Here is a 17452-nt window from a genome sequence, read left to right as displayed (position 1 = left end):
TGTTTACCTACTACAAGTGCATTTACAAAGTTAACTGGATCGTCAGATGCTGAGTCAGATTATATGTAGATTGACAAAAATATATCCATTCAGTCCCTTTGTAGAAAGTGCCAAGTCATTTGTTAAAAATACTCTGTATGCTTATGGCATTTCATCTTCTGTTGGGACTGAAAACATAAAAAATGAATCTAATTAATATTTCGTTCCATTTTTAACATTTTTTTGACAAAGTATCGTCTTCCAATCGAGTCCGTAGCATAGTAATGCTCTACCATCAACATAATACCCACACCGTAGGAATCATAATATAAATGATTCAACGAGATTCATTTGAACCACAATGTACAGGGAGATGTTGGGGTCATTAGTATTCACAGGAACATGCATTGATCCCAATCCCAGTGCATCACATATCTGTGTTTTAGGAGTCATTGTCAAAGTTCCATATTTAACAAAGCTTTGAGTCAAAGCAAGATATGTTTGCTATTTACTTCATCTGATGTCCCATAGTCACAAAACAGAAGAACTAAAAAATGTAAAATATTATATTCATGCTAAAATGTTCTTTAATAAAGCAATAGTCCATCATAGTAATCATTAAATAAGGTTAGACGTGCCACACGTTCTAGAGTATATAATAAATACATCAGCACTCAGATGTTTTGATAGATCAAGATCGATTTAATTTTAGATCTCTTAGAGTAATTAACATTCTTAATGAATCCGTGTACACCTAAATAGCGACAGAAATGAAAAGAATGTAATGATGATATAAATATCAACGCATTAACCTTACAGAGGTAAATGCAAACAGATAAATAACTCTATTAAACGTATAAAAACGGTATCGGGGTGTGTGTGTGTGTGTGTGAGAGAGAGAGAGAGAGAGAGAGAGAGAGATTGGTTGATTGATATTCTTTTATTCCTCCATTTTCTGAAGTTTTTAAGATCAATTAAAGAAATACAATGCACTACATAAAAGCACGGAAATAGCTAATTCATTACTTATAAAGCCCTAATGATAGTTTTTAAATCAACAGATATCAAATTATACATAGATTAATACCAACAGTAGCAATTACATATGCTTCAAAATATTAGACGTGATGCATTGTGCGAGAAATTATTAACAGTCAATTGGTTTGAGTATCTGTCAACTGAGATACTGTTTTCTTTTGAATCATGTCATATCCATCAGACATATTTGTATTTGTATGTAGTACTAAACTTGCTAATTTACAAAATTGTTCAACTTCTGAAGATATATCTACATAAAAAAAAAAACATTTACTATCCTACTGACATTGCAGTTCAATGCAATTATTTATTGCATTGAATCTGTTAACTTCTCTAATCAATGGACTATGTTATGGCCTTTATCTAAATGAAATACGTGGTATATAGTCCTATCATATTAATCCATTAGTTCCAATCGTTCTAAAATATCGTATAAACCACATAGTAACGTAATCATCAGTACATTATCAGCTAACCAATCACAGAAATTACAGTATATCTCTAGATTTTCCATCAGATGGTTTCTGTCGTCTGTCGGTTCAAAGGACAATTCATTTAAATGTGTAAAGTGAGGTCAGATAGGGAACACATATCAGATATTGCTTGTATTCCTCCAGTACGAAGTAATGTCGCGGATTCTTTTTTATCTTGCTTGAGTCGGTATAAGCAAGTTTCCAAAAATGATGCATTTTTCTGGATTAATTTTCCAAAAATCGACAAAATATCTCTGGTGGTGGATATCATATATTCAATTTATTGTATTTTTGTTTTCTTTTGTCTTGCTTTTGTTATTTTTTCCTCGAATATTGTATTATTTTTCCAGTAATATTTTTCCGTGTTAATTTTTTTTGGAAAACTCCCAGTGAAAATAAAGACATTGAGATAGTTTTTGAAATATATATATTTTTTATATTTTTTATTTTTAAATTAAAACGTTTGTCGAATTTCTGATGTTCTACACACGGGACCTAGTATTATAAGTGTTTGTTTATCTGTGCAGCTTCCATTGAATACATTCTAAAGCATATTGAGGAAACTTTGTACTCTCCGGACCAAAAAAATATACATTGGTTCACTACCGTTATATGTTATATTGAACCAGAGTTCTGAGCCAGACGGTAATATAACTCTTCCAGACTTTCACAGAAAGTAGAGGATTCACTCCATTTGCATTTAGTATAATTGCGTATAGTGAGTGTATTACAGAGAGTTGCAAGAATGGTCTATAATAGAGTGATAGTATCTACAAAAATCACGTGGGGTATGTTCATCTGACCCATTGGTAAAACGCACTTAGTCATTAATTTCTTCAATAGGTCATTAAGGTAAGCCAACATAAAACGGCGGACAAAACACGCCATTGAGCAACACCCCTTGGTTACAGAAATATGTTCCATATACTTCCTCTGCAAGATACACAATCACTTGACTGTGCGTAAAATGGACAATTATTCTCCATATTTTTTGTATTAATTCCCAAATATTTTCATCTTTTTAATTGTCCACAATATTACTGTCTATGTAATTCCTTTTCGTAAAGAGGTATACCGGTAATACCACGCACCTCTGTAGATTTTTTAAAATAAAGATATTCGGCTATAATTTAAAAAAAAAAACAATCTTTGATTCATATCCTATATTTTTGCTCTCTAATTTTAGTGTGTGTGTGAGAGAGAGAGAGAGAGAGAGAGAGAGAGAGAGACAGAGCGATGATGTTGCTGTCATCAAGAATCAGAAGGTTGGATAATGTTTAGAAAGTTGCACTATATCGCTCTTTGGATTTGCGGAAGAACTAGCACTAGATAAATTTGAATGTTTCCTTTTAAACTGTCTCTATTGTCTGTTTTAAACAAATGAAATAATGACTATTCTTATTTTGAACATAATTGCTAACATATAGTGAACGGTGACAAATTGTTCGATGGCAACCGCTTTTAAACGCTTCCGTTACATACAATTTGGGAAGTTCGAGTCTCGGATTCAGCCAATGTGGGTATGTGAGAAAGCTTGCCAGTAGCTTCTCGTGGGTCGGTGGTTCTTTCCGGTGTTTCCCCGGGTTCTTCCTCCACTATTAATACTGGCCGCCATGTATAACCTATCGTGTGCTGAAAAAATGGCGTTAAACCCCACAACAACAATTTGGGAAACTGATAATATCACCCGACCAGAAGGACCTCTGAGAACACCTCATATCAGTTTCCAGACGTGAAAGTATTAATGATATAAATTTAGCATTCCTGGTATCTCCAACTAATTCGTATTACATTGCTATTGTTAATTGCGAGTTTGGTTTGAGTAAAAGGGAATGCAGTATCGAACTAGTATAATGGGAATGAGTTGACCTTAGTTCGGACTACAGAGCACATAAAACGACGGTGCACCTAACAGTTGCACTATGTCTTCCATAATAATTCTTTTTGGAGACCCTTGGCTACCATTTGGGATCCTGGAAGCAACCAGGTACACCTAATGTTCCAGTGAGAGAGAAAGAGAGAGAGAGAGGGGATTAATTAGGAAACTAATAAACCAAAAATAATTCGGCTGTCAGAATGGAATCTAGTCTCAGGAGGTGGATAATTAATATTTTACAACGTAAGACCTAACCCCTTATGAAAATGATTTTCTTTATAGCCAGATCACATTCGTCTTCCAAAACCATAATTTCACACGTTACCACTGACTATGCACTAATGTAACCAATAACAATTTTCTTGATTAAAACAATATTTCGTGCAACTTAATGTATTTGTTTTCAAGCCCGATAATTACCAAATGCTTTGTGTATTGGTTCCTTTTAACCCGTTTTCCCAGGTTGCCAATTGTCGACGTCTGAATACACATTCCCCAGTTATCATTCATTAGCATTTCCTTTTTTAGTTTAAGGTCTTCTATCTGAATATAAGCTTCTTGGAGTTTCTTCGCTTTTTAATTAAATCTGTATATAGTCTTTGAATCTCATTTTCTCTCTGCTTTGTGCAATATGGATAAAATAGTACATTTTAAGTTATTTATAATTGTGCATAAATTAACCTCTTAAGAACTGAGACTAAAACATCCAAATTAAAAACCTTTCCAAGACTACTTAAATATCATTGAAATTAAAAGGCATCAAGAGATAATCCTGAAATGCTCGTTATTCCAAAGATAATGAAAGAAAAGGACATGTAGACTGTAAGACAAACGAGGTAGCTGATCAGTGGAAGGGGTCGTGAAAAATTAGATATTGTATACATACACCATTTAGACCAAAATACAAACTTTTAAACTGAGCAATCACAATGAGTAGAGCTTAATTCGTTTTTTCACAATGTAAAATGACAATTACTTTCTGTTGATTTCTCATTGATGTTATATTATTGAACTTTTGATGGTAAAATACTGATAAGAAAGAACCTTTATAACTTGTAACACACACATATATGTATACAAAAAAAAAACACATTAATATAAACAAGTCTGTATTTAGTATCATTATCAAAATCAAGCATTATGGAAGGAAGTATATTCGAATGATCCATCCATACAGAATTGTGCCAAGAAATGAGGGAGATGTGTCGAGTTTGCTGCCTGCACATAAACACCTTCACATACGAGCACCTTACCCTTTGGGTGTTGAATTTAATGAATGACCATGTGCGGCAGAAATAATGCCAGCACCAATTTCTTTTAGGGTCACATTTAACCAAATCAATGGTCTAGATGACATGGGACACCTTTGTCCACATGCCGAAGGACACGAAGACCTTCTCTCTCCAAGATAAAAAGATGAGGGGGGGAATGTAAAGTAGAAAAGCCCCTCCAATTGAAATATAAATAGAAAACAAATATATACAAATACACGTGACTGACCTTCCTCTGAAATTCCCAATGACGAGATCATAAACAAATTTGAAATTAGGTATCAGTAATGGGCGATAATCCAGAGAATGACACCTCAACGCGGCTACTATAATATACTCACAGAGGGGGGAGTTTTACAAATACGAAAGGAGGATGTACGACTTTTCTTGTTTCAAGAACTTCCCCTTGAAAACCTGGCACCATGGCTGTGTACGGCATTGTCAGTGCTGGATATGTATGAAAGTAGGGCAAGTGGCCAGACAATGCAAAACTAAATAGGAGAGTTATGCAGTATTAGTCGCCGCAGATGATGTAATGCAAGACACTTCAACATCAAGAGACGAAGACGAGAAAAAAAAGACAGAGGAGACGTTAACAAATGTGATGGATATTTTATTCCATCTTATATTAACTCCTCATACGAGAAGTGGCACTTCCCCTTTAGAAAAGGAGTAAAATCAATAACAGAAACGAAGTAGAGAAAAGAAACCCGTATGGCTGAGAGGAGGGAAATAACGGTTAAGAAGATCTAGAAATGTAAACAGAAAGCAAAGAATTTCTTTATAAACAGCCACATACGTCTATGCCATCTGGGTGTGAAGAACTTTGTGCTCAAAAAGATTAGCAGACTTCAATGAGACAGATTAATAAGATGCAAAGGTCACATGTCACACGTGGATATTTATGAAAACAAAGAGGTAAAGAGCACATGCCACACGTGAATATGTTTGCGAAAAGGCATACCAACGAAAGACAAAAGTGCAGTCAGAATGGATTCGCTGGAAAGAATCGAAAAGTATAAAACAAAAACAACAGATGGCTCGACGCCAATGTCAAAACAAAACAAAGCGCAAAAAGTTAGTAAAAGATTTAAACAAACAAGTCAAACAGCAGCTCGAAAATGAAAATAATCAGCGATCCAGGGAATAAGTTCTTATTAAAACATATTACGACTCTAATTGAAAATAATAGATCAACAGACGTACGCCGAAGACAAAATACACGCACACAAATCAATAGAAATTAAAGATGCAAGCACTTGGAACAATAAAAAGCAAACTATGTTAATTGCACATCATAAGACGGAAACAAAGTAAACAGAAATGTAAAACTTGGGATGAGCGAGTTAAAAGAAAGTCTGAACATAAAAACACAAAATGTATAAAACAAAAATGTGGGATTACGCCGCAGGTCCGGACCTCTTGTTTGGCGCATGATTGCCCATCATACGAGGAATTGACAAAAAAAAAGTTTCAACAAAACACTAGAAATAAATGGGTATGATAACGCTACTTTCTTTGAAAAAGGCATTATTACTCTATTGTATAAAGGAAAAGCAGATACAACAAAAATCAAGGGCATGAGACATCTATCTTTCCTAATTACAAATTAAAATCTCGATGTATAATACTAGACAATGTATATGGCTGAAATAATAAATATTAATTAAAAATGTGGAGAAAAATATTACATATTTCCAAGGTTATTTAGCTGAAGTTATAGAGCTAACTATATATTTTCTCGGAAAACGATTTTGAAACTGAAAAGTAGAAACAATATTTCTTGTTGCAGTTGGCCTCGATATAACCTTCCTGCTCCATCTTTCAGTTTATCTAACGCCACTTGTCAATCACGCTGTCCGATTACCCAATCAGCAAGTGTAAATTAGACACATCCATATCCATTTTTTATGTTCGCATTTTATTCCGACAAGCTGGCTGTCGTGATAATAAAGTACGACAGTAAATATTTAAAATTTGAGACAATTTGATCGATTTTTCGATCGATAATGGGGAAAACGAACCAGTGGGTGGGGGGCTTTGCAGTTTCAACAGTTGATATGCAGTTTGTCTTAAATTCATGAGTTAGATTTATTTATTCAATTACCGAATGTTAGACGAAACCTGGATATATATAAGCTTGCGACCGCCCTCACAATCAATTGAACAAAGACACAAATGATGGTACTTACCACGTGCTTTTTACAGGAAGGAAACCCTCTTCAGCAAGGGCTGACAAAGGGAAGGCCCTGTGCAATCGCATATCCTGGAAGGGAGAAACGACAAAAGTAAGTGTTACCTCTGTCTCCAAGCTTGTACTTTCGGTTTCTTATTGCTACGTATATATATACTGTCTGCCAAATTTTGTCCGTAACTGAGAGCTGTGCCAACCTAATTATTTCCATGCTTCGTAAGAATTTGAATTTGAATTAAAGACCTAATATTACATATGAGTTAGTGAGTTTTCCGTAGACAATACTGTTGCGTGGCAGGTGAAAATGAAAAATGTACACACAGAAACATTGTAAACAGTTTATTCGCTCCTGTTTGATATCAGTCTTTATGAATCTGTGATCAGAGTTTATTGTTGTATTCAGATATAATTTGAGAGATATTGTTCTTTTTAAAAATATTATTCTCTGTAATTACACAGTGCTCATTCACCTTTAGGACAGAAACATTACTTTGGAACTATTGAGAATCATTCAAATATATTCTCGATCATATCACTGTGGCACATCACGGCATTCAAAACTTGTTACATCAGGGCATTCAAGACGTGTTACATCAGGGCATTCAAGACTTGTTACATCAGGGCATTCAAGACTTGTTACATCAGGGCATTCAAGACTTTTTACATCAGGGTATTCAAGACGTGTTACATCAGGGCATTCAAGACTTGTTACATCAGGGCTTTAAAGACTTGTTCCATCAGGACATTCAAGACTTGTTACATCAGGGCATTCAAGACTTGTTACATAAAGAGCATTCAAGACTTGTTACATCAGGGCATTCAAGACTTGTTACATAAAGGGCATTCAAGACTTGTTACATCAGGGTATTCAAGACTTGTTAGATCAGGACATTAAACATTACTGGAATTCATTCGAAATATTATGTACGTCTGATTTGTGATAGAACACTTAGGCTTATTTGGGATTTAATTCACAATACTGCAAGTGTAAGTGTATTTTGAATTTTCAGTTACTAGTCTAGAGAAATTATTTGTTGAATTTTACGAAACATGATTGTTTCACTTTCTTTCTTTTGGTTTAAGACATAGACTCGTAACATTATATAAGAGTGGGAGCTACAGTACAGAGGGACAATAAAACAAGGAAACCTTTACCAATAAGAACTGTATATATATATGTGTGTGTGTGTGTGTGTGTGTGTGTGTGTGTAATCAGTATGCTAAGATATTTGTAAATATATATTATATCTGTAACTTTCACGAGATGGACAATGCTCGCTTACGACAGGGAAGGAACGAAGTACAGCCAGTAGGAGAGTAAGGGATGTGTATATAATTCCCACTGGATGGAGGGTACGCTGAACCGGCCCAGTCTCCACCATCACATGAGAATAAAAATATATAACCTTCAACAACACCAAACAACAAATGTCGCTGAAGCAATTCCTTTAAGTAAGAGGTGAGGATGCGAGGTAGAGAGAACCGCATAAAAAGCTTAGAAAATGAAAACATCAAAACATCACAACAAAAAACGGATAAAAATGTTGACAAATGCGAGTAGAAAACACACATATCACACACACACACACACCCAGTACAATAAAACATTTTAAGTGTTTTAATAGTGTAGCGCAGCATAAGTACAAGTCAACAAAATCTAACTGAAATAGGTCAATTCTTATTTTAGGATATTTTAGTTACCAAAGTGGTGATTGGGTTTATAGAATTTTGCCGTATCTACAACACTGGTTGTTGTTGTTTCTAAGTGTGGACGAATCCGTTTACTAAAGGGTGGAATGAAGATTGGTTTCTGAACGTCCAAATTTGGCATTTGGGACTATATACTCGACATTATAGGTGAGGTCTGATTACTTAAAAGACAGGTTTGGTAGCATATTAAGTGCTCTCGTTCCTCTGAGCACTCTTGTATCAAACATTTGCAGTAATATTTGCAAGCTAATCAGTACACAGTCTAGGCACAATAAAGTAAATCCTACTAATGACATGCATAATCGAATCAAGTGATTCCGATCTGCTCCCCAATTTGTTTTTTAACATTCGGGGGATTTTTTTTTTCTCTTTTGTTTTGTAAGTAGTAAATGGGGCCACATTAGGGACAATGGGACTTAGCATTAAAAACACCCCTGGGCCACTTTAGGGACAATGGAAATTTAACATGGAGAAAAACGCTGGGCCACTTTAGGGACAATGGGAATTTAACATAGAGTTTGGGTCTGTCTAGGGACAAGGGAAATTAACAGGAGGAATAGAGTTTGGGCTTGTCTAGGGACAAGGGGAATTGAACATGGGGGAATAAAGTGTGGGTCTATCTAGGGACTAGGGGAATTTAACATATGGAAATGGAACATGGTGGGTCTGTATAGCGCCAAGGGGAATTGAACATGGTGGGATTGTCTAGGGACAATGATGGTAGAGGGTCAAACACAACAGAGACAGAAACATACATACACTAGTACAAGCGTGAGATTTATATATAAAGCATTACCAAGACCTGAAATCTTGCTGGGGTGTTCAAAAATTTGCATAATTGTAATGATGCTATAAATAGCTATAATCAAGGAAATGCTCAACGACAAAATGGATGTGACTAAAAGTAACGCTAAAATGTCGAAATTGTCCCAGAATTTAAAGGAAAATAAACATATCCCCGAAAATTAAGTTACAATGGTTTAGACTAAAATGGATAAAATTAGTAACTACTTACAATATCAACTTCTGTGACGATCGTGGATAAATACCTATGTATCTATAATCAGCTGAAATTCCTATGAAATCCCACTATCTATTTATAGCTCCAACTTGTGGGTTTTTCCTTTGGAAAATCCCACTATCTTTTTATAGCCTCAGCCTGAGTGACGTTCCTGTTTATGAATTCTAGTATATATGTATAGCTACAAAATGTGGAAATCCCCAGGTCGATATTTATAGTCTCAAAATTTCCAGCGTCAGTGACGTCACTGTACTGAACACTAGGGGATAAATGGCAACAGTGTTGCAAGTGGCTGACCTGAATACGCGCTACTGTAGGTAGGTAGGTAGAGTGTATCTGATAGGGATAAAGTGAGTTTTATAGGGACAAACAGAGACCAATACACACACACACACACACACACACACACACACACAACATACGCGCGCAGACACACTCACACACACACACAGAGGGAAGAGGAAAAAACAAACCTTAAATATACTATCAACACAGAAGGGAGATAATAAAAAACCCCAAATGAACTATCCACACAAACGTACGCGAACGCATACAAACCCGAAATATACTATCAACACAGAAGGGAGATAATACAAACCCCAAATAAATTATCCACACAAACGTACGCGAACGCATACAAACCCCAAATATATTATCAACACAGAAGGAGATAATACAAACCCCAAATAAACTATCCACACAAACGTACGCGAACGCATACAAACCCAAAATATACCATCCACATAACGTCGCTAACGCATACAAACTCCAAATATGCTATCCACACTCGGGAGGAAGAAGAAAAAACAACCAAATATACGATCTACACAACGTACGCGAAAACACACACACACACACACACACACACACACACACACACACAGAGGGAAGAGGAAAAAACAAACCCCAAATATACTATCCACACTCGGGAGGAAGAAAAAAAAACAACCAAATATACGATCTACACAACGTACGCGAACACACACACACACACACACACACACTCACACACACACACACACACAGAGGGAAGAGGAAAAAACAAACCCCAAATATACTATCAACACAGAAGGGAGATAATACAAACCCCAAATAAACTATCCACACAAACGTACGCGAACGCATACAAACCCCAAATATACTATCAACACAGAAGGGAGATAATACAAACCCCAAATAAACTATCCACACAAACGTACGCGAACGCATACAAACCCCAAATATACTATCAACACAGAAGGGAGATAATACAAACCCCAAATAAACTATCCACACAAACGTACGCGAACGCATACAAACCCCAAATATACTATCAACACAGAAGGAGATAATACAAACCCCAAATAAACTATCCACACAAGCGTACGCGAACGCATACAAACCCAAAATATACTATCCACACAACGTCGCTAACGCATATAAACTCCAAATATGCTATCCACACTCGGGAGGAAGAAGAAAAAAAAAACCAAATATACGATCTACACAATGTATGCGAACACACACACACACACACACACACACACACACACACACACACACACACACACAGAGGGAAGAGGAAAAAACAAACCCCAAATATACTATCAACACAGAAGGGAGATAATACAAACCCCAAATAAACTATCCACACAAACGTACGCGAACGCATACAAACCCCAAATACACTATCAACACAGAAGGGAGATAATACAAACCCCAAATAAACTATCCACACAAACGTACGCGAACGCATACAAACCCCAAATATACTATCCACACAACGTCGCTAACGCATACAAACCGCAAATATACTATCCACACTCGGGAGGAAGAAGAAGAAAAACAACCAAATATGCGATCTACACAACGTACGCGAACACACACACACACACACACACACACACACACACACACACACACACGCGCGCACACCACAGAGGGAAGAAGAAGCAAACCATTATACACTATCCACACGCAGTGAAGAAATAACCCTTTATATATATACTATCAACAGAGAGTGAAGAAAATAACCCATTATATTCCATCAACACAGAGTGAAGAAGAAAAAGTTTTTTGAAAGCACCTAAGCCCTCACCTGCAATGACCAACTCTGCCAAACACCTACACCCCACCCACCCCCACTCCCAACACTACAAAACCCATTTAACCCGTTATTTTATGGCATCAGTGTGTGATTTAGGAAACATCAAGACACAAAATGATGGACGAATAGACTGACTATTGTTTACGGACTTGCATGCCTAAAGAACGTGCGTGAAGGAAAACATCCTTCCATTTCAATTCTAACTAAAACATGATCCAGAGGGATAGAGAGAGGTGAAAGAGCACAATTTCATAAAGTGTGAGTAAAAACAAAACACGCCATCCTTATTATACAATGTCAAGACCAAGAGACACTTACGTTTTCTTTCTGGTCTATTCTCTTTTAGAAGGTAGTATGAAATTTCACATCAGGGCCAACGCATCAGCTCACATTGTCAATTTTTCCATTTCCATGTTTTTACTGGCACAAGTTCTTCATCATCTTCAATTTCTTCTTCTTCTGAATCCCTCTTCTCTGTTTCGTCTTGTTTTTGTTTCTTCTCTTTTCTCGTAGGGCACTCTGAATTCCAGTGTCCTTTCTCCTGACAACGATATTAGGTATCTTGACTTTTGTCTCTCTTTCTTAGACGAAGAAGGTATTCTGGAGACAAATACCCATTTACCTTTGTAGATATAGCAAACTTCATTAGCACTTACACACTTTCGTATGACTCTCATCAAATCAACGACCAAAAGAGTAAGTTTTGTTGCCACTTTCGCACTTTAGCAAATATTTGACCAGCAGGTCGATCTGTGCTGACTCTTCCATCTTCTTGATCGTTTGAGAGCGGAATGAATACTCTGACGCTAAGACACTCTCCTTATATACATGGACCTGCTGCATATGAAACCTAGTCAAATGTAATTTTGCAATAAGATGAAACGATTTCATTGAGGAAGTAAAAAGCAATGATGTACCGTATCGCCTCACACAAAGCCTGAAGTTTTAGTTCAAATCCGTGTCAGCGATTTCGAAGACGACATAACTGAGCTTTAATCAATGCTCTCCAATTATGCCACAAAACCAAAAAAGAAATTTCGTTCGGTCCATAAAAAATAGTATCACATCTGAGAAACGCAAAAACGAACTTCCAGAAAACTGAGAACGACGGCTTACACCTACAACGTAAATGTGTGAGTTCAAGTAGTGCGTAAAACTTAGTCAAATTAGATTTTTATAGTCAAGACGAAACGATCTCTTTTCGAACAAGAAAGCAGACACCAAGCGACAATGGCGATCCGTGTCACACAACACTTTTCAAAATGTATATTATCAGAGGTTTGTTCTAGCGATCTGCACGGTTAAATTAAATGTTGATGTATTTTGCAATAAGACGGACACAATTTCCATGGGATCGCCCATGGTACGATTGTTCGTGCATTAGTTTAATTTTTAAAAATATTTTTTTATATAAATCGCCTATAGGATAGACCCAGTAAAGCATGGCCATTCTCGTCACTGTCTGAATAGCTACTCAAGTCAATTCGAAGCGAACGCGGTAAGAAAATAAGTATAGCCAATGAAATGGCTTACAACGGGTGATGCATTGTTTTGTTCTAGGGCTGTGTGGCATAATAATCCCTATGTTCTTGCGTTGTTACCATTACAGTGCGGACAGACTGAAATGTGAACTTACAAGCCCTCTTTGTGTGTGTTGTACCATTTCCTCTTACCACATCAAAATACTGAGCGTCACAGTATTGGTTCGCGTTTTCAAGCTGACCATTTTTTTATATCTCACTTAAACATTTCGACATAAACACTCACATCGGTAGAGTCAGAACAGACGTGTTACAGTATTGAGGGGCATGTTATCTTTTCTTTTTCAAACTAATAAATTTGGGGTTTGTATGAAGTAAAGAACCGAAAGTACAGTGAAACTCAAGGATGATGACCCAATCTGTCTGTCTATTGATGCGTGTATTTACTTAAGAAGAAATATGACCTCTAAAACACAAAGAGATACGGCAAGCATGATTAGATTAAACACAACGATGTTTTCCTTCACGCCCGTGTAATTTAGAGTTTCAATCGTCTTTGAAGACAAACTTGGTCTCCTTTTGTAGGGCTTGAAATAATAAAAAAAACTGAAAAATCTTAAGCACTTTGCTATAGATAATTTCATCAACAGACCAAACAACATAAATACCGTTACAACAATAGAAAGCCTTAAATCTTCTATCAAAAAGAAATGCATGAAAAAAATTAAAGATTAACGATAACTAACCAATGAAACCGAATTTAACAAAGGCAATGACATGTGAAGAAATGCCTCTCACTTTGGAAAGGTAGGCGAATGTACTCTGTCATGCACCGTCAACTTGAAAAAAATTATAAACAGAGAGAAACCTGAATTCAAAATTCAGTTGTTTCTTTTTCTTCAAAATTATTTCGTTTCTTTTTTCTTTTTTTTTTTTGGAACAAATCTAAGCACTAATATAGAGTGGAAAAGGGAAAATACACATACAAGCTTTGATATTTCTGAAAAAAGGAGGGGATATTCTAACGTTCATAACCACCTATATATGCTTGGACTTGTCTGTGACTTATCCACAAAACAAGATATACATATTTCTGGTCAAGCTGCAAGTGTGTGCGTGTTTTTGAAAATGGTAAAAATTGGATATACAATTTTCTCGTGACACTTATAAAGTGAAGAGTCTGTGCAAGTGTCAAAAGCCAAAGTCATATAAGTTTTGTATTTTGTACGGCTTGTAAAGATTTCTACTTTAGAAAATGTGAAGTATCACAAGTTATTATCACAAACAGAAGTGGAACATAGGGGCTTGCAAGAAAGAAAATAACCCAGACAGTTGGTGTCATCAAGAGTGCTAGAGACGGTACCCGAACTTGCTTGCCTGCTTACTTGAATTAAAGTGATTTTCGCTCTAATGGAGCATGTATCACTGGTTTAATAACGCACCGCGTGATTTTTAATTACTCCTGGGGAAGGAAAGAGAGCCTCATCCCCCAGGCTTTTATGTACTCACAGACTATTTTTAAATTTAGCCACTCAGGTGTAGGACTAACCAGTCCTTAACAACCTGACTGAAAGACTTTAAACATGAGTGGGAATTGTCTCACCACACACTCATTTTTCTGTCCGAGCGTGGTAAAGGAGGAAAAAGGTGCTCAGCAAGACAGCCATGGATGTTAAGTACTCACCAAAACGCTAGCCCGTACTTATTTCAAATCAAGTCCCGTTTTTGCTAATGGACAATAAATTCTTCGTAGGAAGATGAGTCGACAATGGATGGACAGACTGGAGACACAACACAACACAACATTTTTGAATTCAAAAATGTTGTGTTGTGTTGTGTCTCCAGTCTGTCCATCCATTGTCGACTCATCTTCCTACGAAGATGTGCTCAAGATAAGCCAAGTTGAACGAAGCCTATGTGAATTTGCATAGGGTCATGACAAGTCTGATACCGAGACCTGAAGAGATAGACAATATCATAATGTTGAAAGTCACTGAAGACCTGAAAGAAGAGCTCTTCAAGGAGGAATTCAAGAAGGAGAAAGAAGAATGGACGGAGAAGTACAGACTTCATAAACAGCAGAGAGAGCAGCAACAGCAGCAGCAGCATGAACCTGGCAGAGGCTTTGTTAACAGTTTTATCGACACCAAAGAGTTCTTCTTCTCTTTCCGAAGAAGCAGACCTTATCCTGTGAGAAAGCCTGTCGTCAGAGGAGGCCGTCATCTTATAACCTAAGCGATCGCCATAGCTTCAACTTCCCAAAAAAAAATTTCAGGGCTACCCCATACTCTCGAAAAGAAATCACATTCCATTGCCTATGATACGTTAGTCAGTTAGAAGAAAAAATACAGAAGTGAGTCTATCAGCACATGATTTCTTTATCTTGGTTAGAAAGTGTGACTCTAAGTTGTTCGTTTCCGTCGCTTATCAAAATTTTAAAAATAGTAATGTTCTGTAAAAAGTGAATGAGTGTTTCTTTTAGGTCTGTGCGTTTTGTTTTCTTTTGTTGGTGATAATATGGATAATGTAAGTTCGGGTACAACGAAATTTAAAGAATTAGGTCCAGAACTCGGTGTGGAGGGAAGAAATATACGCAACAGCAGCGGGAGCAAGAAATGCAGACCTAGCCAGTTAGCACTCCACCCACCTCGAGAACACAAATAACAGCTAGTCAACAGCCGACTATACCTAACAAACAACCCGTCCCGGAAAGAGTGGTGGCAAAACAAAGGTCCAATTATGTTACACAAACGGTATGGCAAACTCAGATGTAATTATCGGAGGCACTACGTTCTTTTCTCACTCCGATACTACAGGCAATCTCAGCTGAAAGAACAACTACAACAACAATAACAGCGACAGACACCATAGCAGCGGATTTGAAACTATCTACCTCAACTGAAGAATTAGTATCAGAACCAGAAGAAGAAATTGAGGCGATTGAGGAGGAGGGGGACGCTGACCCTCGTTGAGAAGTACACCGAAATGGGGCTAGATCAAGCATTGTATGACGTCAACATAGCAGGGCAGTTTATTACAGCCATACAATAAGTTGCCTACAAATCTCTAGACACCTTTAAACCAAGACCTTCTCAATGGGGATTAGGGGTCAGAGTTCTTCCCCATTTCTACAGACAAGCCTACACTGGATACCCCCTCAGTCAACTGGTAGAAACCGCTGCTTACATTACCGCCCATCATGGCTACGCATTTCCTGATATCAAGAATCATGAGACTAGGAGTGCGGGAAAGAACGTGAAAGCAAAAGAGAAACGTGTTACCTTCTAACAGAAAAAACAGACTTTTTTTTAGGGCTCCAAAAGATTGCTTTTTATTAAATAGGGAACCATATTTGGCTTGGTATCCCTCCTTGACTAAACTATTCTCGAAACAAACTTGACCCATTGGAACACCACAACAAGCTTAACTTTTTAAACCTAACAGTGACCAAACTGGTATATGTCGCTTAGACATAATAATTTAAAATAAGATCAGTATGGCTATTTTTATGTACACTAAGTACTAATATTAGACAGATATGTTAGGAAGTAGGAAATTTAACAGACTCGTTAGATTTGAACTAATTGCACAGGTGGTTAACACATTATTGGTACCTTTTATTGTCCATTAGCAAAAACGGGACTTGATTTGAAATAAGTACGGACTAGCGTTTTGGTGAGTACTTAACATCCATGGCTGTCTTGCTGAGCACCTTTTTCCTCCTTTACCACGCTCGGACAGAAAAATGAGTGTGTGGTGAGACAATTCCCACTCATGTTTAAAGTCTTTCAGTCAGGTTGTTAAGGACTAGTTAGTCCTACACCTGAGTGGCTAAATTTAAAAATAGTCTGTGAGTACATAAGGGCCTGGGGGATGAGGCTCTCTTTCCTTCCCCAGGAGTAATTAAAAATCACGCGGTGCGTTATTAAACCAGTGATACATGCTCCATTAGAGCGAAAATCACTTTAATTCAAGTAAGCAGGCAAGCAAGTTCGGGTACCGTCTCTAGCACTCTTGATGACACCAACTGTCTGGGTTATTTTCTTTCTTGCAAGCCCCTATGTTCCACTTCTGTTTGTGATAATAACTTGTGATACTTCACATTTTCTAAAGTAGAAATCTTTACAAGCCGTATAAAATACAAAACTTATATGACTTTGGCTTTTGACACTTGCACAGACTCTTCACTTTATAAGTGTCACGAGAAAATTGTATATCCAATTTTTACCATTTTCAAAAACACGCACACATTTGCAGCTTGACCAGAAATATGTATATCTTGTTTTGTGGATAAGTCACAGACAAGTCCAAGCATATATAGGT

This window comes from Sinohyriopsis cumingii, chromosome 18 (assembly GCF_028554795.1).
Source record: "Sinohyriopsis cumingii isolate HCF-2022 chromosome 18, ASM2855479v2, whole genome shotgun sequence".
Classification (NCBI taxonomy): Eukaryota; Metazoa; Mollusca; class Bivalvia; order Unionida; family Unionidae; genus Sinohyriopsis; species Sinohyriopsis cumingii.
This window is presented reverse-complemented; position numbering follows the sequence as displayed.